We start from the raw sequence: 9381 nt of genomic DNA on the forward strand, positions 1-9381 counted from the left end.
TATTAAAACATCTCTGTCTGATTATTTGAACTTGAAATCTAAGAATCAGTTGATTTCTCCCTTGTCTTTTCTCTCTCAAGTTTATCATTTACATCTTCAAAATGTATTTTCTTTCATTCATTCTCTTACTCTCCATTGTTACCACCCTCATTCATATCCATTGTCTCACACCCAGTTAACTCTGTGTCTCCAAAATATGGTCAGCATGGCATAGTTATTAAGGGTTTTGGGAGCTGAGGATAAAGCTAAGTGGCAGGTTGCTTACTTAGCATGTGCAAGACCATGGATTCAATCCCCAAAAGCCTTCCCACCCCTTGAAAAGAAAATCTAGCTCTTTACAATTAAACTTCTTGGGCTTAAATCCTGCCCAAGCTACATGGTATGGGGCACCTTCACTGACTCTTGTTTTCTCGTTTGGGAAATGAGAATAATAGTAGCACTTACCTCATAGAGTCTTGTGAAGATTAGATGAACTAATGAATATGTGGGGCTTGCTTAGAATTCTAGTTAATATTTAATATTGTAGACCATTTTCAGATTTTCCATAGCGGGGAGAGTAATCTATGTTTAAATTTTTAAAAATAAATTATTGTTGTGCAAAAAGATTTAGTAAATTATATGACAAACACCTTCCAGAATAGTATTTGTTCACAGCTTTATTTCCTTAAACAGTATTGTGAATTTAATAAGGTATTTATTATCTTATGCTTGGCTTTTATACTTTTGACATAAGTAAATGTATCTTTAATATGTTTTACATATTTGATATCATATTGAGTATATCATTTGTATTTCCTTTTTCCCTTATAACATTATTTCTAAAATTTATCCATAAGGATACATGTTGCTCTAGTTTATTTTTTATTGCTACATAAATGTCCAATGAATATTTTTCTTCCATTTTTACTGGATGTTTTATCTTTTAAAAACTAATTTATAGGGCTTTATATCTATGGTATTACTAATTGACTAGCTGTATGTATAATGATATCTTTGGTTTTACCTTTTTCTCTAGTGGTTCATCTTTTTTAATGTTAAATTAACCACTCTTTTAACTTATGGTTAGAAATTTTTGTGTAATTTTAAAAAGCCTTGCAGCCAGAGAGATGGCTCAGTAGAATAAGTGCTTGGCTGCAAGTGCAAGGACCTGAGTTCAATCCCCCAAATTGCGCAAAAAAAAAGCCTTCCCAGCCCTACTCATTCTACCTCATTTCCTCCCAAAATATTTTACTTTAATTTTGCAACTCATAACTTGTGTAGACTTAAATAGGGTGTGAATTCAGAACCCAGTTATTTAAAATTTTCAAGAATTAGTGTTTCGTATACCAATTATTATTGAGTTGGCATCTTTTCTCCACTGATTTGAAATGCCATATTTGTTAGCAAGTTTTTATACATGATTTGGTCTGCTTCAGAACTATTGTATTCTATTAGTCTGTTTTGTTCTGTTTGTTTATTTAACAAATGAATAAAATGCCTTAGTTTTACAAGCCTTGATAACTGATAGAAGTCTCATTTTATTTTTCTTCAAAATTATTTTGACTCTTCTTGATCTTAGTGAATTTTGTCTTTAATCTGGTTTGTTCTCTTGGTTTTTTTTTTTTTTAACAGTTACTTTTTTTGTACTTTATAGATGCTATCTTATTTAATCATTGGAACAGTCTTGTATGTTGTTGTTGTTTTTGATGGTACCAGGGATCCAACTCAGGAACTTGTGCTTTCTAGGCAAGCGCTTATTCAAATCACTGAGCTATCTCTCCGGCCCCAGTCTTGTAAGTTAAAGTACCATTTTTATCTTCATTGCACTACTAATGAGGAAACTGAGACAGGTCACAGAACAGAGCTTCTGTTTGAATGATACAAATTTGTTCTAAAACCTGTTTTGGTTTTTTTTTAGTACAGGGTCTACAGGATCTCACTACATGGATTGTTCTCATAGTAATTCTCCTATTTACAGCCTCGCAAGCTCAGGGATTACAGGTGTGCACCACCATGCTCAGTCTCAATCACCGTCTCAGTGCACCCGGGGATCAAACTCGTGGCCCTTGTGTCTACCTAAGCAGGCACTTTAATCCACTGAGCTATTTGGCCAGCCCTAAAACCTGTATTTTTTTTAAACAATGTAATGTTTTTCTTTGAGTTTTAAAGGTGTAAAAAAAAACATTTTAATAAAGTTAGCTTTGTTTTCTTTTTTGATAAAGAGTCTCACTGTGTAGCCTAGTCTGGTCTCAAACTTGTGATCATCCTGCCTCAAGTTCCCAAGTGCTGGAATTATAAAGTTAACTTTATTTTTAAGACAGGGTCTCCCTCTGTAGCCTAGGTTGGCCTTGAAATCAGCATGAAGGCCAACCTTAGCTCCAACTCTCAGTAGTCCTCTTGCCTTAGAATCCCAAGTGCTGGGATTATAGATGTGAACCACTATACCTGGCATTAAAGTTAACTTTCTAAAATACTATATATGCTTCCTTTTTTTTTTTTTAATGTATTCAGTATAGGGTCTCTCCATTAGCTCAGACTCATATTTTCAGCCTCCCTAGTTCTGGAATTACAAGCATGCACCACCACACCTGGTCTTGGTGGCCGGCTCAGCACCCAGGGGATGGGACCAGCATGTCAGGGATTGAACCCGGTTGCATGTGCTTGCCTAAACAGTAGCTTAGTCTGCTGAGCTATCTCACCAGTCCCATTTTTTTCCTTGTTGATTTTGTTTTATTTACAATACTACCATAATTTTGTATCCATTCTATTGTACTTTTTCTCAATTATATCATGACTTTCAAAATGTAGCTTAAAATGACCATATATTATTATAGCATATATTTTCATTGAATTAATTATTACTAGTTGGGGCAGAAGAGAAACAAATAATACAACTATACCAAAGCTGGGTGTGGTGGCACATGCCTGTAATCCCAGCACTTGGGAGGCCAAAGTAGGAGGATTGTTTCGAGTTCAAGACCAGTCTGGGCTACAAAGTGAGCTCAAGGCCAGCCTGTACTACATAGCAAGACCCTGTCTCAAAAAGAAAAAAAAAAATAAATGGTGAAAAGACAGAAAAAGAGAGTAAGTAGTGAGGAAACAAATAGGGTTAGTCTTTCATAAAGAATGTGCAGCAGCAGTAGATCAGGCAGTGTTTGATCACAGAACAAAAGTGAAAAAATTAGCTGTGTAAATATCTGAACAGTGTTCTAGAAGTGGAAACCAGAAGTTAAAAAGAAAACATCTTGAGGCAGGAGCATGTTTGTTGTGTAACAGGAACAGAAATGACAGTGGAGGCTGGAGAGGACTGGTGGAAGGATTCTCTGAGGGTCAGAGGTGGTACAAGCAGGAGATCCAGGTCAGAGACTGAGACTCTGGCCTTATCTCTGAGTAAGAGGAAGCCATTAGGAAGGTCTGAGCAGATGAATGACGTGATATGATGATGTTGTGTTAAAAGGCTTACTGTTAAAAGTTTGTTTTTTTAAAAAAAATAATTTGTTTCATAAAGATTAAATTGCATAGAAACTAGAAGTTTTGACCAGGCCAGAGATGGTAAAAGAGTTGAAATGTTCAGATATTAGATATATTGTAAAGGTAAAGCTAACATATTTCTTGGTGGATTCAACATGGAATATAAGAGGTGTCAGTTTTATTTAAATGCTGAAGTGATGGTCTTTATAAGAATTTTTTTACATCTTTATTTTTTATAAAGTTATTCATATAATTTTTTGGTCACCTTGGAATTGGCTAACAACCATTCCAAGTAATAGAAAAATTTGCATGTCATCTCTATGCAGGGAGCACGCTAATCTCTGTGTAGCTCCAGTTTTAATATATGTGCTGCTGAAGCAGCACTTGTAATAGATTTTTGAGGCTTTTGGTATGTATTGTTTTAATTACTGTCCAGAAAGATGATTAGAACTTATATTCAGATCTACCAGCAATGTATACATATTTTATTACCAACATTATTTTTGCCATGTTTGAAGGTAAAAAAATGACATTGCGTTGTTTTCTTTAAAAATAAATGCCTGTCTTTTATCAAGTTCATATTTTATTTACATAAAGTATAGTCCTGCAGACATAAACTATTTTAAGAGCTTTATATAAATTTGTCATTCTAATTATGATACTCTCAATAAGGTATTACTATCTCAATTACATATAGGAAAAATGTTGAGATCCAGAGAAGTAAGAAAGATTTTTTGGAAGTCATATGTGTGGTAGACTCAGGATTTGAACTAAGATCTAATTCTAAAAGTTCTACTTTTGTATCTGGATATGCCTCCATTTTCTTGATGACTACTAAGATTTGTCATTTATTGGTCACATTCTTGTGTGACTTAATGGTTTATAATCATGGCTATTTTTCTAAGATAGTGTTAATGTTTTTCTTCCGATTTATTTATTTTTAATTCTGTAGTTTTACTTGATTTTTTTTTTTTTTTTTTTTTTTTTGGTACCAGGGATTAAACTTGGGACCTTGCGCTTGCCAGGCAAGTGCTTATTCCACTGAGCTATCTCCCCAGCCCTTTCTTCCAATTTATAAAAATTCTTTATAAATGGTAGTATTTGTCTTTGTTGCAGTATTTACTTCTATTTGTCACTTTTGTTTAAAAGTTTTACATTGCATTAATCTTAATTTACTCTTCTGTGTATGTTTATTTTCCCCTCCTTCTAATTATAAAACATCTTACTCTAAAATTGACTATTCAATGATTATTTTAAATTTAATTTTTAAGCTTTCTTTTTAGACTATAACTTAGCTGAAATTTGTATTGATATATGTGGCAAATAAAAGCTTGACTGGTTCTTCCTCACCAGTTTTTCTAACTCACTTATTTGTTGAATCCAGTGGAAATATTTACATTATGTTCTTATATTTACTGATTTCCACTGAAATCAGTTGGTGTTATGTAAACACTTCACTGTCAGTATATAATTGGTTATATTACTATAAGTTGTCTGTCTCTAGTTACTTTTCTCTAGTTGCTAGAACAAATACCCAACACCCGAAATGAAGGAAGGAAAGGTCTATTTAGCTCACAGTTACTGGAGGTTTCAGTCCATACTTAGCTGGCTCCAAGGCAGAGTAGCACATGGCACAGAGCAACCTTTCATGATGGCACCAAAGAGCAGAGAGCAAAGGGAGTGGCAGAAGCTCAGGCAGCTAGCTAGCCTCTCTCCCCTCCTTACATTGTAATGCAGATTACCTGCCCCAGGGCAGGTGCAGCATCCACATGCATAATAATCACAGGGCCAGGGAGATAGCTCAGTAGATCCTGAGTTCAATCCCCGGCACCGCAAAAATAATAATAGTAATAATAATCACAAACTCCAGAAGCTGCTCCGTGGCTGCATGAGGCTTTGGAGGGACACCTATACACAAACCATAACAGCATCTATAAAGACAAATTGCTCAACCATAAATTATCTTACTTAGTTGTAGTACTGTACAACTGTAAATTATACATATTAAAATATAAACACATTAAAATGTAAATAGGTTGCATACAGTTTCCTTTGTTTGCTCTTAAAAGGTAGAGGTAACAGATAAGTTACTGTAGACACGCGCACACACACGCACACACACACACACACACACACACACACACATAGAGGGAAAGTGAGAGGGAGAAAAGAAAGATGCTGATCTTTCTCAAATTTCTCTAAGGAAAAATCCAAACTTGGAAGAATTAATGGTATAGTAAACAGTGATTACCCAACTTTAAGAACCCACTGTAGAGGGATGGCTCTATAGCCCAGTGGCACAGCACCTGCCTATCAAGTGTGAGGTCCTGAGTTCAATTCATGGTACAAAAAAAAAAGAACCCACTATAGCATTTCTGACTGCCTGCTAATGTTATCTCCCTTACAGTGCTATTGAATTGTGCAAAGATGATGGTGTAGTCTAGCAGGAAGACATAATAGTTGTTTAACAGACCATTTTGGAATATTTTCTTCTAAAATGAGAAAATGCTTTGCGCTAAAGTATTGCCTTTTAAGACATTCTTTTGGGGGAAGTTGATTTACGGAATCACTCAGTGCTTGTAGCCAATTAAGGTACAATTCATTTTCTAGAGCATAGAGACAGTGTGTAGTTTTCCTGGTGGTTTGAAATCTGTCAGAAATTATTCCAGGCACAGGACAAGGATGTCTGCAATCACCACTCCTATTCAGCACAGTACTTGAAACATTAAGGGCATCAGGCAAGGAAAATAAATGAAAGGGATATGTATAGGAAAGTAGCAAATCAAATTATCATTATTTGTAGACAACATGCTTCTCCACTTAGAAGACCCAAAACATTGCTAACAAAAGATTTCTAGGATTCATAACCAAATAACCAAACATGTAGTGAGATACAAAATGAATAATAAACAAAAATCAATAGCATTCCTGTAGACCAATAATGAACTCCTCAAGAAAGAAATTAGGAAAAAAAATGTCATTTACAATAGCACAAAAAAAATAAGTACTTACCCATTAACCTCCCCCCCCCCCAAAATAGCAAAACAATCCTGGTTAACAAGAACAAACCAAGAAGTACAATACCAGATTTAAAGTTATTTAAATAACTTTAAATTACAGGGAGGTAATGAAAACTACAATTAAGTTACAAAACTACAGCATAAGTACTTGTACAGAAACATCCTATGAAGTTAAAACTTTGTTATTTTCTGCACAGCAAAAGAAATAACTAACATAGTGAGGAGACAAACTACAGAATGGGAAAAAATTGACAGCTATTCCTCAGACAATAGATTAATATGTAGAATGCATGATAAACTCAAAACCTTAGACACTTCTTTCAATAAAATGGCAGTTGAGATAGACAGTTCTCAGAAGTGCAAATAACCAATCAATATATGAAGAAATGTTCAAAATCTCTGGCCATTGGAGAAATGAAAACTAAAATGACACTGAGATTCCATCTTATTCCAAAAAGAATGGTTGTCATTAAGAAATCAAATCACAACAAAAGCTGGTGAGGCCGTGGGAGAAAAGGAAACCTCTGTTGTTGGTGGGAATGTAAATACACAACCACTGTGAAAATCAGTGTAGAAAATCCTAGAAAGCTAAAACTTGAAATTTCCTTTGACCCACCTACTCCCCTTCCCACAAGAATTAAACACATGTTACAAAGGTGACATGGATTCTCATGTTTATAGCACCACAGTTCATACTGGCTAAATTTTGAAATGGTCATGTCCATTCACAGATGAATGGGTAAAGAAAATGTAGTATTTTCACACATTGGAATACTACTTTTCCATAAAGATGGAGAAACTTAAATCACTTGTATGAAAATGGATGCCCCTTGAAAACATGTTAAGTGAAATAAGATACACAAGCTTAAATATTACATGATTTCTCTACTATAAGAAACCTGAAATACAAACATAGAGCAAAATAATGGATGGATAATAGGAAGAGGAGACAGACCTCTTTCAAATGCAAAGAGGATTAAGAGATTGAGGGAAGGGAAAGGAGGGGAGGGGAGGGGATGAAACAATTAAGATGTGTTATATACATGTACCAACTCCCCACAAGAAATGCAATTATGTGCTTCAAACATTTACTAGTAAAAATTTTAAAAGAATGGTTTTAGGCATAACCAGAATTTCCCTAAACTTTTCCAGGCTTGATACAAATGAGGGCCCCATCTTACAGGCTTTTGCCCTCACTTGTATACGCATAAAAAGTACCACAAGAATTCCTAAGTGTTTATTTTTTTTATTAATTATTAGGCCCCATTCTGCATTAAGAATGGATATTGGATAATGGTATATGAACGCTAATTTGTATTCTCTAAAATTTTCCTCATATATACATGTGAGCGTGTTTTGTTTGGTTTATTTGGTTTGGTTTTGTTTACCAAGCTGCTCATTTGCTGAATACTACCAATGTGCCAGAATCCTTAAGGGATCAAAATCCAAAGCAGTCCCCATCAGCTTCTCCATCCTTTGAAATATAACAGCATATGAAAAGCAGGGAAGCTAATGATGTAATCTTTGATAGTTGTACAGGTGAAGTATTTGAGTTTCCACCTATAGCTCTCTCTCTTCTCAAGACCCATATGTAAGTCTATAGAACTAGACCACAGGGGATTAGAATTAGTATCATCAGACAATACTCAAAATTGGTTTCCTTTTCAGCCAACAAAGGCTTTGATTTTGGATCAAGCTTTTTATAGTTCTTTCACCTTCCTTCAAAGAGAATTTTTTTCCAGGCTGCCTCAGCTCTGTATATGAATAAGCTTTTAGTAAGATTTTACATTTGTTTATAATGCAGGGTGGGATTTATAAGGGTTAAGGTGGATCTCTATTATATGAAAACCGCTGAGTACTATGTCACAAGCATATCTTCTGACAAAATACTCAAGATAATTAATCTATGAAGAAAAGATTTATTTTGCATCAGACCTTCAAAGGTTTCGGTCCATTATCTTCAGTCCTACAGTGAGGCAGTACACACAGGAAAGTGTGTGGTCAAGGAAAGCCACCTCCTGGTGTCTGAGAAAAGAGATACAAAGGAGCCTCGACAGGGATCCCACTGTCTCCCTCAAGGGCAAGCCTCCTTTCACTAGACCCTACCTTTAAAGCTTCTACCACCTTCCAGTAGGCTCGCTACTAAGCATTTAGCATATGGGCCTTTGGCAGATGTTGAAGATCCAAGCCAAAAAAGTCATTTCTCATTTCTTCACCGTTTCTTCTCATTTTTCTTTTTAATCTGATAGTCATTCTGCCAATGTGTTGTTACTCTGCTTATGCCCACTTGGTTATATATTTGTACATTTAAGTGAAGTTTGACTTATTGGTGATCTTCTGAGTAGTCATTATTTCACTTACATTAAAAAACTCAAATTCAAACTAAATTTTTAATTGGTGCAAAAATCAAATTTATAATCATTTGGATCAGAGGAGGCTCTCCTAAAGATTTCAGTGTATACCAACTAGTTGCAAAATTTTATTTTTTTAATTAATGGAGAAACCTACTGGAGACCCAGAGTGCAGGCCCAGCGAGTAAGTGAGATGACCCGGGCCCGCAGGATCCTGAATAGACCCAGAGCGCAGGCCCGGCGAGTGAGTGAGACAACCTGGGTCATGGGATCCTGAACAGACCCAGAGCGCAGGCCCAGCGAGTGAGTGAGACGACCCAGGGCTGCAGGATCCTGAACAGACCCAGAGCGCAGGTCCAGTGAGTGAGACGACCCAAGGCCCGCGGGATCCTGAAGAGACCCAGAGCGCAGGCCAAGCGAGTGAGTGAGACAACCCAGACCACGGGATCCTGAACAGACCCAGAGCGCAGGCCTGGCAACAGAAAGAAGTGGAGCACACAGCCAGAACCAAACAACACCCACCTGGAGGAATCTGAACTTCATAGATCTGGACCTGGTGC

The 9381-nt window shown here is 36.0% G+C and overlaps 1 protein-coding gene across 7 annotated transcripts in view; it reads left to right on the forward strand.

Annotated features, from left to right (window-relative positions):
- Nucleotides 1-9381, forward strand: part of Cep57l1 (centrosomal protein 57 like 1) — a 70434-nt gene that overhangs the window by 27206 nt on the left and 33847 nt on the right. The window contains exon 2 of one of the 7 annotated variants that reach the window (XM_023722293.1): nt 6965-6967. The exons of the other annotated variants lie outside the window; for them this stretch is intronic. The gene's annotated coding sequence lies outside the window, so the exon portion shown is untranslated. The remainder of the gene's footprint in view (nt 1-6964; nt 6968-9381) is intronic. 7 annotated transcript variants of the gene reach the window in all.

The sequence above is a fragment of the Octodon degus genome, unplaced genomic scaffold (assembly GCF_000260255.1).
Source record: "Octodon degus isolate 3935 unplaced genomic scaffold, OctDeg1.0 scaffold00090, whole genome shotgun sequence".
NCBI classification, from domain to species: domain Eukaryota; kingdom Metazoa; phylum Chordata; class Mammalia; order Rodentia; family Octodontidae; genus Octodon; species Octodon degus.